The sequence below is a fragment of the Hyla sarda genome, chromosome 3, assembly GCF_029499605.1.
Source record: "Hyla sarda isolate aHylSar1 chromosome 3, aHylSar1.hap1, whole genome shotgun sequence".
Classification (NCBI taxonomy): Eukaryota; Metazoa; Chordata; class Amphibia; order Anura; family Hylidae; genus Hyla; species Hyla sarda.
This window is the reverse complement of record NC_079191.1, coordinates 6,345,423-6,361,478: the sequence shown is the minus strand read 5'-3', so window position 1 is coordinate 6,361,478 and position 16,056 is coordinate 6,345,423. Positions and strand designations below refer to the sequence as shown.

Sequence of the window (16,056 nt, the reverse complement as noted above, 5' to 3'; positions counted from 1 at the left end):
AAACTAGATGAAAGCTACCAGAACGGTGTAAGCAAACCACTCCTGCTTAAAAAAAGAAAGTTTCCTCATGCAACAGTCAAAAATATCTGAAACTCCTTGTTTCTGCCCGGTTTCGAACCAGGGACCTTTCGCGTGTGAGGCGAACGTGATAACCACTACACTACAGAAACCTAGCTGTTGAGCCACCAACCACCCACCTGCCCACCCTCTTTCGCTTTCCACATTCAGTCACAAGAATTAAAAGCGAATGGATGAAAATAATGGAGTGAAAGTGAACAGGTGTGGCCTTTGGTCTAAAAGCAAGAGGAAAGCCCATGTTTCTGCCCGGTTTCAAACAAGGGACCTTTCGCGTGTTAGGCGAACGTGATAACCACTACACTACAGAAACCAGATGAAAACTCGAATGGCCGTCGTTGCAAGCAAAGGATACCAGATTGACAAATGAAAACAAGGTTTCATTGTGCAATGGTCCGAAAGCCAAAAACATAGGGATGTTCCATGTTTCTGCTATCTATCGAACTGGGGACCTTGGGTGTGTGAGGCAAAGGTGATAAACACTACACCTCCAGAAACTTGCTCTTCATGGAACCTGCTAACAGTGCAAGATCCAAAATGACGAAAATGATAAAGTCAAATCGAACAGGTATGTCGCTTTGTCTAAAAAAATTAAGAGTCAGTCCCATATTTCTACCCGTGGACCTTCCGTTTGTTAGGTGAATGTGATCATTACAATACTATAGAAACTAGATTAAAGCTACCAGAACGGTGTAAGCAAACCACTCCTGCTTAAAAAAAGAAAGTTTCCTCATGCAATAGTCAAAAACATCTGAAATTCCTTGTTTCTGCCTGGTTTCGAACCAGGGACCTTTCGCGTGTGAGGCGAACGTGATAACCACTACACTACAGAAACCTGGCTGTTGAGCCACCAACCACCCACCTGCCCACCCTCCTTTGCTTTCCACATTCAGTCAAGAATTAAAAGCGAATGGATGAAAATAATGGAGTGAAAGTGAAAAGATGTGGTCTTTTGTCTAAAAGCAAGAAGAATGCCCATGTTTCTGCCCGGGGACCTTTCGCGTGTTAGGCGAACGTGATAACCACTACACTACAGAAACCTGGCTGTTGAGCCACCAACCACCCACCTGCCCACCCTCTTTCGCTTTCCACATTCAGTCACAAGAATTAAAAGCGAATAGATGAAAATAATGGAGTGAAAGTGAACAGGTGTGGCCTTTTGTCTAAAAGCAAGAAGAAAGCCCATGTTTCTGCCCGGTATCGAACCAGAGACCTTTCGCGTGTTAGGCGAACGTGATAACCACTACACTACTGAAACATGGCTGTTGAGCCACCAACCACCCACCTGCCCACCCTCTTTTGCTTTCCACATTCAGTAACAAGAATTAAAAGCGAATGGATGAAAATAATGGAGTGAAAGTGAACAGATGTGGCCTTTTGTCTAAAAGCAAGTAGAAAGCCCATGTTTCGGCCCGGTTTCGAACCGGGGACCTTTTGCGTGTTAGGCGAACGTGATAACCACTACACTACAGAAACCTGGCTGTTGAGCCACCAACCACCCACCTGCCCACCGTCTTTCGCTTTCCACATTCAGTCACAAGAATTAAAAGCGAATGGATGAAAATAATGGAGTGAAAGTGAACAGGTGTGGCCTTTGGTCTAAAAGCAAGAGGAAAGCCCATGTTTCTGCCCGGTTTCAAACAAGGGACCTTTCGCGTGTTAGGCGAACGTGATAACCACTACACTACAGAAACCAGATGAAAACTCGCATGGCCGTCGTTGCAAGCAAAGGATGCCAGATTGACAAATAAAAACAAGGTTTCATCGTGCAATGGTCCGAAAGCCAAAAACATAGGGATGTTCCATGTTTCTGCTATCTATCGAACTGGGGACCTTGGGTGTGTGAGGCAAAGGTGATAAACACTACACCTCCAGAAACTTGCTCTTCATGGAACCTGCTAACAGTGCAAGATCCAAAATGACGAAAATGATAAAGTCAAATCGAACAGGTATGTCGCTTTGTCTAAAAAAATTAAGAGTCAGTCCCATATTTCTACCCGTGGACCTTCCGTTTGTTAGGTGAATGTGATCATTACAACACTATAGAAACTAGATGAAAGCTACAAGAGCGGTGTAAGCAAACCACTCCTGCTTAAAAAATAGAAAGTTTCCTCATGCAATAGTCAAAAACATCTGAAACTCCTTGTTTCTGCCTGGTTTCGAACCAGGGACCTTTCGCGTGTGAGGCGAACGTGATAACCACTACACTACAGAAAACTGGCTGTTGAGCCACCAACCACCCACCTGCCCACCCTCCTTCGCTTTCCACATTCAGTCAAGAATTAAAAGCGAATGGATGAAAATAATGGAGTGAAAGTGAAAAGATGTGGTCTTTTGTCTAAAAGCAAGAAGAAAGCCCATGTTTCTGCCTGGTTTCGAACCGGGGACCTTTCGCGTGTTAGGCGAACGTGATAACCACTACACTACAGAAACCTGGCTGTTGAGCCACCAACCACCCACCTGCCCACCCTCTTTTGCTTTCCACATTCAGTCACAAGAATTAAAAGCGAATGGATGAAAATAATGGAGTGAAAATGAACAGGTATGGCCTTTGGTCTAAAAGCAAGAGGAAAGCCCATGTTTCTGCCCGGTTTCGAACCGGGGACCTTTCGCGTGTTAGGCGAACGTGATAACCACTACACTACAGAAACCAGATGAAAACTCGCATGGCCGTCGTTGCAAGCAAAGGATACCAGATTGACAAATGTAAACAAGGTTTCATCGTGCAATGGTCCGAAAGCCAAAAACATAGGGATGTTCCATGTTTCTGCTATCTATCGAACTGGGGACCTTGGGTGTGTGAGGCAAAGGTGATAAACACTACACCTCCAGAAACTTGCTCTTCATGGAACCTGCTAACAGTGCAAGATCCAAAATGCTGAAAATGATAAAGTCAAATCGAACAGGTATGTCGCTTTGTCTAAAAAAATTTCCTCATGCAATAGTCAAAAACATCTGAAACTTCTTGTTTCTGCCCGGTTTCGAACCAGGGACCTTTCGCGTGTGAGGCGAACGTGATAACCACTACACTACAGAAACATGACTGTTGAGCCACCAACCACCCACCTGCCCACCCTCTTTCGCTTTCCACATTCAGTCACAAGAATTAAAAGCGAATGGATGAAAATAATGGAGTGAAAGTGAACAGATGTGGCCTTTTGTCTAAAAGCAAGAAGAAAGCCCATGTTTCTGCCCGGTTTCGAACCGGGGACCTTTTGCGTGTTAGGCGAACGTGATAACCACTACACTACAGAAACCTGGCTGTTGAGCCAACAACCGCCCACCTGCCCACCCTCTTTCGCTTTCCACATTCAGTCACAAGAATTAAAAGCGAATGGATGAAAATAATGGAGTGAAAGTGAACAGGTGTGGCCTTTGGTCTAAAAGCAAGAGGAAAGCCCATGTTTCTGCCCGGTTTCAAACAAGGGACCTTTCGCTTGTTAGGCGAACGTGATAACCACTACACTACAGAAACCAGATGAAAGCTCGCATGGCCGTCGTTGCAAGCAAAGGATACCAGATTGACAAATGTAAACAAGGTTTCATCGTGCAATGGTCCGAAAGCCAAAAACATAGGGATGTTCCATGTTTCTGCTATCTATCGAACTGGGGACCTTGGGTGTGTGAGGCAAAGGTGATAAACACTACACCTCCAGAAACTTGCTCTTCATGGAACCTGCTAACAGTGCAAGATCCAAAATGACGAAAATGATAAAGTCAAATCGAACAGGTATGTCGCTTTGTCTAAAAAAATTAAGAGTCAGTCCCATATTTCTACCCGTGGACCTTCCGTTTGTTAGGTGAATGTGAACATTACAACACTATAGAAACTAGATGAAAGCTACCAGAACGGTGTAAGCAAACCACTCCTGCTTAAAAAAAGAAAGTTTCCTCATGCAATAGTCAAAAACATCTGAAACTTCTTGTTTCTGCCCGGTTTCGAACCAGGGACCTTTCGCGTGTGAGGCAAACGTGATAACCACTACACTACAGAAACCTGGCTGTTGAGCCACCAACCACCCACCTGCCCACCCTCTTTCGCTTTCCACATTCAGTCACAAGAATTAAAAGCGAATGGATGAAAATAATGGAGTGAAAGTGAACAGGTGTGGCCTTTGATCTAAAAGCAAGAGGAAAGCCCATGTTTCTGCCCGGTTTCAAACAAGGGACCTTTCGCGTGTTAGGCGAACGTGATAACCACTACACTACAGAAACCAGATAAAAACTCGCATGGCCGTCGTTGCAAGCAAAGGATGCCAGATTGACAAATAAAAACAAGGTTTCATCGTGCAATGGTCCGAAAGCCAAAAACATAGGGATGTTCCATGTTTCTGCTATCTATCGAACTGGGGACCTTGGGTGTGTGAGGCAAAGGTGATAAACACTACACCTCCAGAAAGTTGCTCTTCATGGAACCTGCTAACAGTGCAAGATCCAAAATGACGAAAATGATAAAGTCAAATCGAACAGGTATGTCGCTTTATCTAAAAAACATTAAGAGTCAGTCCCATATTTCTACCCGTGGACCTTCCGTTTGTTAGGTGAATGTGATCATTACAACACTATAGAAACTAGATTAAAGCTACCAGAACGGTGTAAGCAAACCACTCCTGCTTAAAAAAAGAAAGTTTCCTCATGCAGTAGTCAAAAACATCTGAAACTCCTTGTTTCTGCCTGGTTTCGAACCAGGGACCCTTCGCGTGTGAAGCGAACGTGATAACCACTACACTACAGAAACCTGGCTGTTGAGCCACCAACCACCCACCTGCCCACCCTCCTTCGCTTTCCACATTCAGTAACAAGAATTAAAAGCGAATGGATGAAAATAATGGAGTGAAAGTGAACAGATGTGGCCTTTTGTCTAAAAGCAAGAAGAAAGCCCATGTTTCTGCCCGGTTTCGAACCGGGGACCTTTCGCATGTTAGGCGAACGTGATAACCACTACACTACAGAAACCTGGCTGTTGAGCCAACAACCGCCCACCTGCCCACCCTCTTTCGCTTTCCACATTCAGTCACAAGAATTAAAAGCGAATGGATGAAAATAATGGAGTGAAAGTGAACAGGTGTGGCCTTTGGTCTAAAAGCAAGAGGAAAGCCCATGTTTCTGCCCGGTTTCAAACAAGGGACCTTTCGCGTGTTAGGCGAACGTGATAACCACTACACTACAGAAACCAGATAAAAACTCGCATGGCCGTCGTTGCAAGCAAAGGATGCCAGATTGACAAATAAAAACAAGGTTTCATCGTGCAATGGTCCAAAAGCCAAAAACATAGGGATGTTCCATGTTTCTGCTATCTATCGAACTGGGGACCTTGGGTGTGTGAGGCAAAGGTGATAAACACTACACCTCCAGAAACTTGCTCTTCATGGAAAATGCTAACAGTGCAAGATCCAAAATGACGAAAATGATAAAGTCAAATCAAACAGGTATGTCGCTTTGTCTAAAAAAATTAAGAGTCAGTCCCATATTTCTACCCGTGGACCTTCCGTTTGTTAGGTGAATGTGATCATTACAACACTATAGAAACTAGATGAAAGCTACCAGAACGGTGTAAGCAAACCACTCCTGCTTAAAAAAAGAAAGTTTCCTCATGCAATAGTCAAAAACATCTGAAACTCCTTGTTTCTGCCTGGTTTCGAACCAGGGACCTTTCGCGTGTGAGGCGAACGTGATAACCACTACACTACAGAAACCTGGCTGTTGAGCCACCAACCACCCACCTGCCCACCCTCCTTCGCTTTCCACATTCAGTCAAGAATTAAAAGCGAATGGATGAAAATAATGGAGTGAAAGTGAAAAGATGTGGTCTTTTGTCTAAAAGCAAGAAGAAAGCCCATGTTTCTGCCCGGTTTCGAACGTGTGAGTGTGTGAGGGTGTGTGAGGCAAAGGTGATAAACACTACACCTCCAGAAACTTGCTCTTCATGGAAAATGCTAACAGTGCAAGATCCAAAATGACGAAAATGATAAAGTCAAATCAAACAGGTATGTCGCTTTATCTAAAAAACATTAAGAGTCAGTCCCATATTTCTACCCGTGGACCTTCCGTTTGTTAGGTGAATGTGATCATTACAACACTATAGAAACTAGATTAAAGCTACCAGAACGGTGTAAGCAAACCACTCCTGCTTAAAAAAAGAAAGTTTCCTCATGCAGTAGTCAAAAACATCTGAAACTCCTTGTTTCTGCCTGGTTTCGAACCAGGGACCCTTCGCGTGTGAAGCGAACGTGATAACCACTACACTACAGAAACCTGGCTGTTGAGCCACCAACCACCCACCTGCCCACCCTCCTTCGCTTTCCACATTCAGTAACAAGAATTAAAAGCGAATGGATGAAAATAATGGAGTGAAAGTGAACAGATGTGGCCTTTTGTCTAAAAGCAAGAAGAAAGCCCATGTTTCTGCCTGGTTTCGAACCGGGGACCTTTCGCATGTTAGGCGAACGTGATAACCACTACACTACAGAAACCTGGCTGTTGAGCCAACAACCGCCCACCTGCCCACCCTCTTTCGCTTTCCACATTCAGTCACAAGAATTAAAAGCGAATGGATGAAAATAATGGAGTGAAAGTGAACAGGTGTGGCCTTTGGTCTAAAAGCAAGAGGAAAGCCCATGTTTCTGCCCGGTTTCAAACAAGGGACCTTTCGCGTGTTAGGCGAACGTGATAACCACTACTCTACAGAAACCAGATAAAAACTCGCATGGCCGTCGTTGCAAGCAAAGGATGCCAGATTGACAAATAAAAACAAGGTTTCATCGTGCAATGGTCCGAAAGCCAAAAACATAGGGATGTTCCATGTTTCTGCTATCTATCGAACTGGGGACCTTGGGTGTGTGAGGCAAAGGTGATAAACACTACACCTCCAGAAACTTGCTCTTCATGGAAAATGCTAACAGTGCAAGATCCAAAATGACGAAAATGATAAAGTTAAATCAAACAGGTATGTCGCTTTGTCTAAAAAAATTAAGAGTCAGTCCCATATTTCTACCCATGGACCTTCCATTTGTTAGGTGAATGTGATCATTCCCTTACGTCCTAACCAGCAGCACAAGTGGGGTGTTCTGCCCCTGTGAAGCCGGCAGGACGGTGGAATTTTTAATTCCGCCCAAGCAATTTAAATTAATTAGCCCCCCCATAAAAGGCCTCCTCCCCTAGGCCATCTCGCTTTTTTTCTGTCCTGTGTAAGGACAGCAGGACGGTGCAGGCTCCTTTGGAGCCTGCCTGGATGTCTCCCCTGTATTGGGGAGATATTTTTGGGGCGCAGTACCTTTTTCAACTGCCCCCTGTTTTTTTCTCTTTATATTATCTGGGCCTCCGGCCTGGTTTATCTTAAAACTATTTGTTTTGACTATTTTATTGCTACAAGGATCCGGTGATCCCTCATAGCATTAGGGATGCCGCTGCAGGTTTTTTTCTTACCCGCCTGGCGTCCCACGTGTCCCGGCTCACGCTCGCCTCCATTACTCTGTGCGAGCCGTGGACCGGAAGTACGTCATCTGACGACTTCCGGTCCCGGCCTCACTTTCTTCAGCGCTTTGCGCTGCCTTTTAAGTTTTATACTTAGGTGGAAAGTCAGGCGTGAGCCCTTTCCTAGTTAGGGAAGGGCTCAGTGGATAATTTTTATTAAAAATTCCCTTCCGGGTGTTTCAGCCTATTGCAGGCTGATCTTCTCTGAAGGGGGCGGGGCTTCCGGGCCTTTTCCCATATAAAGACAGCTGAGACCTTCATTCAGTCTCTGCTGCCATCATAGCTAGTCCTATTTACAAGCCTAGCATTAGTGGTTAGAGCTCCTATCTGCATTATAGGTATCTCTCCCTCTCTATTTGGCGTTAGGGCGATAATAATTTTGTTTATTATCCCTAACTTATTTTCTTTCTTTCCAGAGTCATGTCTACTCCTTCCTCTAGTGACCCACACTCTGGTGGTCGTAAGGCTAGCGCCAAAAAACGCCATCTAGCTTGCGCCAATTGCGGCACTCCGCTTCCGGACGCTTACGAATATAACAGGTGTCCCGGTTGCCGTCCACCCCCTAATCCAGCTGAACCTACTGTCCAGGACATGTTCATCTGGATGAAGGAGTTTATGGGAAATTCCATATCTGAAATTAAGAGTGCTCTTGTTCCCAAAAGAGCTAGAACTGAATCCACTCCTCCTTCTGTGGCGGAAGAATCCGTTATGTCGATCGATGTATTGGACCAGAGGTCATCTGTACAGTCTGAACAGCCTGTTGAGGTGAAGATGTGTCCGCCTCTTTTCCCTGCGGAAAAGACGCAGAGATTACTTAGGTCCATCCGGTCAAGGGACCAGGATGTTGACCAAGGGGAAGCCTCTGCATCCACCTCTAGAGAACCTTGGGTTTTCAAGGTGAATGATGCACGCAAAAAGATGATGAAGGCTGAGTGGAAGCACCCAGATAAACCTGCGCTTGTCACTCGTACCTTCAAATTGATGTACCCTCTCTCGGACGCGGAATCTGATTCCTGGATGCCACCTCCTAAGGTTGATATGGCAGTAAATAAACTGTCCAAGAGAGTCTTGGTTCCCGCGGATGATGGAAGCAACCTCCAGGACCCGCTTGATAGGAAGGTGGATTCCCTTCTCAGACGCACATATTCAGCAGCATCAGCGTCTGCCTCTGTGGCTATTGCCTCGGGAGAAGTGTCTGACTTCGTGAAGGAGCGTGTGGAGCGCATACAGACTGAGATTGACAACAATGTCCCTAGGGAAGACATCTTGGACAGCTTCAAGACACTCCTCCTTGGTATAGACTTCCTCTGCGAGGCCTCCCAGCAACACCTTAAGCTAGCTGCCAAGTCCATGGCACTCGCTTCTGCTAGCAGACGTCCCTTGTGGTTACGCCCTTGGGTAGCGGACAACACCTCCAAGTTTAACTTGTGTGGGATGCCTTTCGAGCCTACTTGGCTATTTGGTTCTGAGCTGGATCGCATAATGGAAGGTTATGCTGACAAAAAAGGCAGGTGCCTTCCTGTTCAGGCCTTTCGGGGTAAAGGTAGAGCAAGAGGGGGGAAGTCCCAGGGCCCTCCTAGATCCCAGAGACGTCAGTCCTTTCAAAAACGTGGTGGAGGTCGCGGCCGCGGTAAAGACCGGAAGGCCGAGCTATGACTCTCCACTGACATCCACCAACGTTTTCCCTCTCCCTTCCCCTCAAGTGTTTGTTGCAGAGAATCTATCTGCCCATCCTCCTCCAGTAGGAGGACGTTTAAGTTTATTCCTTACAACCTGGATGCAAGAAATCCAGGATCCCTGGGTTCTGAAGGTTATTCAGTTGGGGTACAGGATAGAATTTACCTCCCCTCCCCCAAGGAAGTTTGTCTTAACAAAGTTACTTCCTCAGCCAAAACAGGCTGTCATAGAAACCTCAGTTCTCCAATACTTGGGAAAGCAAGCTTTGGAAGAAGTTCCCCCAGATCAAAGAGGATCTGGCGTCTACTCCCCGATATTTTTGGTTCCCAAACCAAATGGCGACTGGCGCATGATAATAGACCTGCGCTACCTAAACCGATTTATAAGGAAAAGGCGGTTCAGAATGGAAACCATTCGCTCGGTGGTCAGTATCCTGAACCCACAAGATCTCATGGTCACTATAGACTTGAAGGATGCATACCTTCATGTCCCTATATTTCCTGCCCACAGGAAGTTCTTAAGAATCGCCGTCACCATAAAAGGTATGGTAAGGCATTTCCAATTTGCTGTTCTACCGTTCGGCATTACCTCCGCTCCCCACACCTTCACAAAGGTGGTGGCTCCAGTTGTCTCTGCTCTAAGACTAAAAGGCCTAGAGATTGTTCCTTATCTAGACGACTGGCTTTTAAAAGCCGCGACTCTAGACATTCTTCAAGCTCATCTTCAACTGACCCTGGATTTTCTTCAACACCTAGGGTGGCTCATAAATTGGGAAAAATCCGAGATCATCCCATCTACCTCAAGAAGGTTTCTGGGGTTTGTCCTAGACTCCTCTCGGATGACGCTGTCTCTCACCCCAGAAAGGAGAGAGCGCGTCATAAAAGCCGCAGAGTTTTTGTCGGTACCACGCAGAGTGCCCATCAGAACTCTAATGAAGATGTTGGGCCACATGTCAGCGTCTGCAGAAGCAGTCCCCTGGGCCCTGTGGCACCTCCGACCTCTCCAAGATCAGGTCTTGACTGCCTGGAATCGCAACCCCAGTGGGTTGGACAAAAAGTGCACCCTGTCGTCCGAAGTCCGTGCCTCTCTCAGGTGGTGGACGAACCTGACAGATGGGAAGTCCTTGATTCAACCTCTGTGGATCACTCTGACCACAGACGCCTCCCTTCTAGGGTGGGGAGCCCATCTGGACGACCATCCGGTTCAGGGTACCTGGACCCCTCAGGAAAGGTTACTCTCATCCAACATGAGAGAACTGAGAGCAGTTCGTCTTGCGCTCCTCCACTTTGCTCCCCATATCTTAGGGAAAGCAATAAGAGTCCGGTCAGACAACACCACTGTAGTGGCTTATATCAACAGACAGGGTGGCACAAAGTCCCAAGTGCTCCTCAGGGAGACCGGACTTATTCTATCATGGGCAGAGCTCAACCTATCCCACCTTGTTGCAGTCCACATCAAGGGGGATCTCAACGTAGTGGCAGATCGTCTAAGTCGCGGGCTTGCAGTCCAGGGAGAATGGTCTCTCAACGAGAAGATCTTCAGGAGGATAACCCTGAAGTGGGGTACACCAGAAATAGACCTCATGGCAACCCGGCTGAATGCCAAAGTGAGCAAGTTTTGTTCCCTTTACAAGGAGGACAATCCGGTGGCGATAGACGCTCTGTCCATCGCATGGAGGTTCAGGCTGGCCTACATATTCCCTCCACTTTCCATGATACCCAGGGTATTGATGAAAGTCAGGCAAGACCAGACCTCAGTGATTGCCATCATCCCATTCTGGCCGAAGAGGTCCTGGTTCACCCAACTCATGAGGATGAGTCAGGGGTGTTATTGGAGGCTTCCCCACGTGCAGAACCTTGTGTCTCACAACACAGGCTCCTGCCTAGATCTGAGGAGACTCAATCTGACAGCCTGGAGATTGACAGGACCCTACTAAGGAGTGGGCTTCCTGCGGAGGTCTTGAGAACTATTGCACACTCGAGAGCAGAGTCTACAAACAAGGTTTACTCCAGGATAAAGAAGATTTTCCTTCAATGGTGTGCAACGAAAGAGGTAGTTACCTCAGATCCTCCTCTTTCTGCAATACTGCGTTTTCTCCAGGATGGCCTTGACAAGGGTCTTAGCCCATCCACCTTAAAGGTTCAGGTCGCAGCACTCTCTGCCTTCCTAGGCAGGTCTCTATCACAAGAATCCCTGGTTAGAAGATTCCTCAAAGGGGCTGAAAGACTTAAACCTACAGTTCTCAGACCTATTCCCAGTTGGGATTTAACCACTGTTCTCAGGGGGTTATGCGCTCCCCCCTTTGAACCTCTGGAAGAAGTAGACTTTAGGTATTTATCCCTTAAAGTCACTTTTTTATTGGCCATAACCTCAGCCAAGAGAGTGGGTGAGCTTCAGGCCCTTTCGGCTTTCGAGCCTTACACTGTTTTTCTACAGGACAGAGTCCTGTTGAGGTTTTTACCTACCTTCCTTCCTAAGGTTCCGACTTTCTCCAATACCAACCAGGTCATTTCTCTTCCAGTTCTACTGCCTAATCCATCCTCTCCTGAAGAAGCGGTTGACCACACTCTGGACATCTCTAGAGCTCTCAGAGTCTATATCTCAAGAACTGGAGAATTCAGGAAGTCGGAACACCTCCTTGTCTCTTTTTCTGGAAAGAACAAGGGCTTGAAAGCCTCTAAACCTACCCTGAGTAGGTGGATTAAGGAGGCAATCCGAGAGACCTTCATAGTCCAGGAGCTAACTCCTCCTGCCTTTGTCACTGCCCATTCCACTAGGGCAGTCTCTACTTCCTTTGCTGAGAAAAGGTCTGTTCCTCTGGAACAGATTTGTGCTGCTGCTTCTTGGAGCACCCACAATACTTTTTTGAGTCATTACAGGGTTAATGCCAAACGATCGGAAGAGTTGGCCTTTGGGCAGTCAATCCTAAGTGCCACTCTGCCGTAGTCCCTCCCTATTTGTGTTGTTACTCGCTAAGTCCCCACTTGTGCTGCTGGTTAGGACGTAAGGGAAGCGTTAATTTTTAACGTAAATTTGTTTTCCCTTAGTCCTAACAGCAGCACACAAATTTCCCGCCCTAAACTTTTTTGTTACTTGTTATTAAGCGAGATGGCCTAGGGGAGGAGGCCTTTTATGGGGGGGCTAATTAATTTAAATTGCTTGGGCGGAATTAAAAATTCCACCGTCCTGCCGGCTTCACAGGGGCAGAACACCCCACTTGTGCTGCTGTTAGGACTAAGGGAAAACAAATTTACGTTAAAAATTAACGCTTACAACACTATAGAAACTAGATTAAAGCTACCAGAACGGTGTAAGCAAACCACTCCTGCTTAATAAAAGAAAGTTTCCTCATGCAGTAGTCAAAAACATCTGAAACTCCTTGTTTCTGCCTGGTTTTGAACCAGGGACCTTTCGCGTGTGAGCCGAACGTGATAACCACTACACTACAGAAACCTGGCTGTTGAGCCACCAACCACCCACCTGCCCACCTGCCCACCCTCCTTCGCTTTCCACATTCAGTCAAGAATTAAAAGCGAATGGATGAAAATAATGGAGTGAAAGTGAAAAAATGTGGTCTTTTGTCTAAAAGCAAGAAGAAAGCCCATGTTTCTGCCCGTTTTCGAATCGGGGACCTTTCGCGTGTTAGGCGAACGTGATAACCACTACACTACAGAAACCTGGCTGATGAGCCACCAACCACCCACCTGCCCACCCTCTTTTGCTTTCCACATTCAGTAACAAGAATTAAAAGCGAATGGATGAAAATAATGGAGTGAAAGTGAACAGATGTGGCCTTTTGTCTAAAAGCAAGAAGAAAGCCCATGTTTCTGCCCGGTTTCGAACCGGGGACCTTTCGCGTGTTAGGCGAACGTGATAACCACTACACTACAGAAACCAGATGAAAACTCGCATGGCCGTCGTTGCAAGCAAAGGATGCCAGATTGACAAATAAAAACAAGGTTTCATCGTGCAATGGTCCGAAAGCCAAAAACATAGGAATGTTCCATGTTTCTGCTATCTATCGAACTGGGGACCTTGGGTGTGTGAGGCAAAGGTGATAAACACTACACCTCCAGAAACTTGCTCTTCATGGAACCTGCTAACAGTGCAAGATCCAAAATGACGAAAATGATAAAGTCAAATCGAACAGGTATGTCGCTTTGTCTAAAAAAATTAAGAGTCAGTCCCATATTTCTACCCGTGGACCTTCCGTTTGTTAGGTGAATGTGATCATTACAACACTATAGAAACTAGATTAAAGCTACCAGAACGGTGTAAGCAAACCACTCCTGCTTAAAAAAAGAAAGTTTCCTCATGCAATAGTCAAAAACATCTGAAACTCCATGTTTCTGCCCGGTTTCGAACCGGGGACCTTTCGCGTGTGAGGCGAACGTGATAACCACTACACTACAGAAACCTGGCTGTTGAGCCACCAACCACCCACCTGCCCACCCTCTTTCGCTTTCCATATTCAGTTACAAGAATTAAAAGCGAATGGATGAAAATAATGGAGTGAAAGTGAACAGATGTGGCCTTTTGTCTAAAAGCAAGAAGAAAGCCCATGTTTCTGCCCGGTTTCGAACCGGGGACCTTTCCCGTGTTAGGCGAACGTGATAACCACTACACTACAGAAACCTGGCTGTTGAGCTAACAACCACCCACCTGCCCACCCTCTTTCGCTTTCCACATTCAGTCACAAGAATTAAAAGTGAATGGATGAAAATAATGGAGTGAAAGTGAACAGATGTGGCCTTTGGTCTAAAAGCAAGAGGAAAGCCCATGTTTCTGCCCGGTTTCGAATCAGGGACCTTTCGCATGAGCCAAAAACATAGGGATGTTCCATGTTTCTGCTATCTATCGAACTGGGGACCTTGGGTGTGTGAGGCAAAGGTGATAAACACTACACCTCCAGAAACTTGCTCTTCATGGAACCTGCTAACAGTGCAAGATCCAAAATGACCTAAATGATAAAGTCAAATCGAACAGGTATGTCGCTTTGTCTAAAAAAATTAAGAGTCAGTCCCATATTTCTACCCGTGGACCTTCCGTTTGTTAGGTGAATGTGATCATTACAACACTATAGAAACTAGATTAAAGCTACCAGAACGGTGTAAGCAAACCACTCCTGCTTAAAAAAAGAAAGTTTCCTCATGCAATAGTCAAAAACATCTGAAACTCCTTGTTTCTGCCCGGTTTCGAACCAGGGACCTTTCGCGTGTGATGCAAACGTGATAACCACTACACTACAGAAACATGGCTGTTGAGCCACCAACCACCCTCTTTCGCTTTCCACATTCAGTCACAAGAATTAAAAGCGAATGGATGAAAATAATGGAGTGAAAGTGAACAGGTGTGGCCTTTGGTCTAAAAGCAAGAGGAAAGCCCATGTTTCTGCCCGGTTTCAAACAAGGGACCTTTCGCGTGTTAGGCGAACGTGATAACCACTACACTACAGAAACCAGATGAAAACTCTCATGGCCGTCGTTGCAAGCAAAGGATGCCAGATTGACAAATAAAAACAAGGTTTCATCGTGCAATGGTCCGAAAGCCAAAAACATAGGGATGTTCCATGTTTCTGCTATCTATCGAACTGGGGACCTTGGGTGTGTGAGGCAAAGGTGATAAACACTACACCTCCACAAACTTGCTCTTCATGGAACCTGCTAACAGTGCAAGATCCAAAATGACGAAAATGATAAAGTCAAATCGAACAGGTATGTCGCTTTGTCTAAAAAAATTAAGAGTCAGTCCCATATTTCTACCCATGGACCTACCGTTTGTTAGGTGAATGTGATCATTACAACACTATAGAAACTAGATTAAAGCTACCAGAACGGTGTAAGCAAACCAATCCTGCATAATAAAAGAAAGTTTCCTCATGCAGTAGTCAAAAACATCTGAAACTCCTTGTTTCTGCCTGGTTTCGAACCAGGGACCTTTCGCGTGTGAGGCGAACGTGATAACCACTACACTACAGAAACCTGGCTGTTGAGCCACCAACCACCCACCTGCCCACCCTTCTTCGCTTTCCACATTCAGTCAAGAATTAAAAGCGAATGGATGAAAATAATGGAGTGAAAGTGAAAAAATGTGGTCTTTTGTCTAAAAGCAAGAAGAAAGCCCATGTTTCTGCCCGGTTTCGAATCGGGGACCTTTCGCGTGTTAGGCGAACGTGATAACCACTACACTACAGAAACCTGGCTGTTGAGCCACCAACCACCCACCTGCCCACCCTTTTTCGCTTTCCACATTCAGTCACAAGAATTAAAAGTGAATGGATGAAAATAATGGAGTGAAAGTGAACAGATTTGGCCTTTGGTCTAAAAGCAAGAAGAAAGCCCATGTTTCTGACTGGTTTCGAACCGGGGACCTTTCGCGTGTTAGGCGAACGTGATAACCACTACACTACAGAAAGCTGGCTGTTGAGCCACCAACCACCCACCTGCCCACCCTCTTTTGCTTTCCACATTCAGTAACAAGAATTAAAAGCGAATGGATGAAAATAATGGAGTGAAAGTGAACAGATGTGGCCTTTTGTCTAAAAGCAAGAAGAAAGCCCATGTTTCTGCCCGGTTTCGAACCAGGGACCTTTCGCGTGTTAGGCGAACGTGATAACCACTACTCTACAGAAACCAGATGAAAACTCGCATGGCCGTCGTTGCAAGCAAAGGATACCAGATTGACAAATGTAAACAAGGTTTCATCGTGCAATGGTCCGAAAGCCAAAAACATAGGGATGTTCCATGTTTCTGCTATCTATCGAACTGGGGACCTTGGGTGTGTGAGGCAAAGGTGATAAACACTACACCTCCAGAAACTTGCTCTTCATGG

At 45.9% G+C, this 16,056-nt stretch overlaps 20 non-coding genes across 20 annotated transcripts; all 20 read right to left on the bottom strand.

Moving 5' to 3' along the window:
• Positions 1–97: 97 nt before the first annotated feature.
• Positions 98–170, bottom strand: TRNAV-CAC (transfer RNA valine (anticodon CAC)). Its single transcript has one exon. It is a non-coding gene; the product is annotated as a tRNA-Val (tRNA).
• Positions 171–837: 667 nt separating this feature from the next.
• TRNAV-CAC (transfer RNA valine (anticodon CAC)) lies at positions 838–910 on the bottom strand. Its single transcript has one exon. It is a non-coding gene; the product is annotated as a tRNA-Val (tRNA).
• A 1,309-nt stretch (positions 911–2,219) lies between these two features.
• TRNAV-CAC (transfer RNA valine (anticodon CAC)) lies at positions 2,220–2,293 on the bottom strand. The gene has a single exon. It is a non-coding gene; the product is annotated as a tRNA-Val (tRNA).
• Positions 2,294–2,435: 142 nt separating this feature from the next.
• On the bottom strand, positions 2,436–2,508 carry TRNAV-AAC (transfer RNA valine (anticodon AAC)). The gene has a single exon. It is a non-coding gene; the product is annotated as a tRNA-Val (tRNA).
• Positions 2,509–2,653: 145 nt separating this feature from the next.
• Positions 2,654–2,726, bottom strand: TRNAV-AAC (transfer RNA valine (anticodon AAC)). Its single transcript has one exon. It is a non-coding gene; the product is annotated as a tRNA-Val (tRNA).
• A 315-nt stretch (positions 2,727–3,041) lies between these two features.
• TRNAV-CAC (transfer RNA valine (anticodon CAC)) lies at positions 3,042–3,114 on the bottom strand. The gene has a single exon. It is a non-coding gene; the product is annotated as a tRNA-Val (tRNA).
• Positions 3,115–3,259: 145 nt separating this feature from the next.
• Positions 3,260–3,332, bottom strand: TRNAV-AAC (transfer RNA valine (anticodon AAC)). Its single transcript has one exon. It is a non-coding gene; the product is annotated as a tRNA-Val (tRNA).
• Positions 3,333–3,999: 667 nt separating this feature from the next.
• Positions 4,000–4,072, bottom strand: TRNAV-CAC (transfer RNA valine (anticodon CAC)). Its single transcript has one exon. It is a non-coding gene; the product is annotated as a tRNA-Val (tRNA).
• Positions 4,073–4,740: 668 nt separating this feature from the next.
• TRNAV-CAC (transfer RNA valine (anticodon CAC)) lies at positions 4,741–4,813 on the bottom strand. The gene has a single exon. It is a non-coding gene; the product is annotated as a tRNA-Val (tRNA).
• Positions 4,814–4,958: 145 nt separating this feature from the next.
• TRNAV-AAC (transfer RNA valine (anticodon AAC)) lies at positions 4,959–5,031 on the bottom strand. The gene has a single exon. It is a non-coding gene; the product is annotated as a tRNA-Val (tRNA).
• Positions 5,032–5,698: 667 nt separating this feature from the next.
• Positions 5,699–5,771, bottom strand: TRNAV-CAC (transfer RNA valine (anticodon CAC)). The gene has a single exon. It is a non-coding gene; the product is annotated as a tRNA-Val (tRNA).
• Positions 5,772–6,257: 486 nt separating this feature from the next.
• Positions 6,258–6,330, bottom strand: TRNAV-CAC (transfer RNA valine (anticodon CAC)). The gene has a single exon. It is a non-coding gene; the product is annotated as a tRNA-Val (tRNA).
• Positions 6,331–6,475: 145 nt separating this feature from the next.
• TRNAV-AAC (transfer RNA valine (anticodon AAC)) lies at positions 6,476–6,548 on the bottom strand. Its single transcript has one exon. It is a non-coding gene; the product is annotated as a tRNA-Val (tRNA).
• A 6,057-nt stretch (positions 6,549–12,605) lies between these two features.
• Positions 12,606–12,678, bottom strand: TRNAV-CAC (transfer RNA valine (anticodon CAC)). The gene has a single exon. It is a non-coding gene; the product is annotated as a tRNA-Val (tRNA).
• Positions 12,679–13,047: 369 nt separating this feature from the next.
• Positions 13,048–13,120, bottom strand: TRNAV-AAC (transfer RNA valine (anticodon AAC)). Its single transcript has one exon. It is a non-coding gene; the product is annotated as a tRNA-Val (tRNA).
• A 449-nt stretch (positions 13,121–13,569) lies between these two features.
• Positions 13,570–13,642, bottom strand: TRNAV-CAC (transfer RNA valine (anticodon CAC)). The gene has a single exon. It is a non-coding gene; the product is annotated as a tRNA-Val (tRNA).
• Positions 13,643–13,787: 145 nt separating this feature from the next.
• TRNAV-AAC (transfer RNA valine (anticodon AAC)) lies at positions 13,788–13,860 on the bottom strand. The gene has a single exon. It is a non-coding gene; the product is annotated as a tRNA-Val (tRNA).
• A 545-nt stretch (positions 13,861–14,405) lies between these two features.
• On the bottom strand, positions 14,406–14,478 carry TRNAV-CAC (transfer RNA valine (anticodon CAC)). Its single transcript has one exon. It is a non-coding gene; the product is annotated as a tRNA-Val (tRNA).
• Positions 14,479–15,133: 655 nt separating this feature from the next.
• Positions 15,134–15,206, bottom strand: TRNAV-CAC (transfer RNA valine (anticodon CAC)). Its single transcript has one exon. It is a non-coding gene; the product is annotated as a tRNA-Val (tRNA).
• Positions 15,207–15,349: 143 nt separating this feature from the next.
• Positions 15,350–15,422, bottom strand: TRNAV-AAC (transfer RNA valine (anticodon AAC)). The gene has a single exon. It is a non-coding gene; the product is annotated as a tRNA-Val (tRNA).
• Between the last annotated feature and the right edge of the window lie 634 nt (positions 15,423–16,056).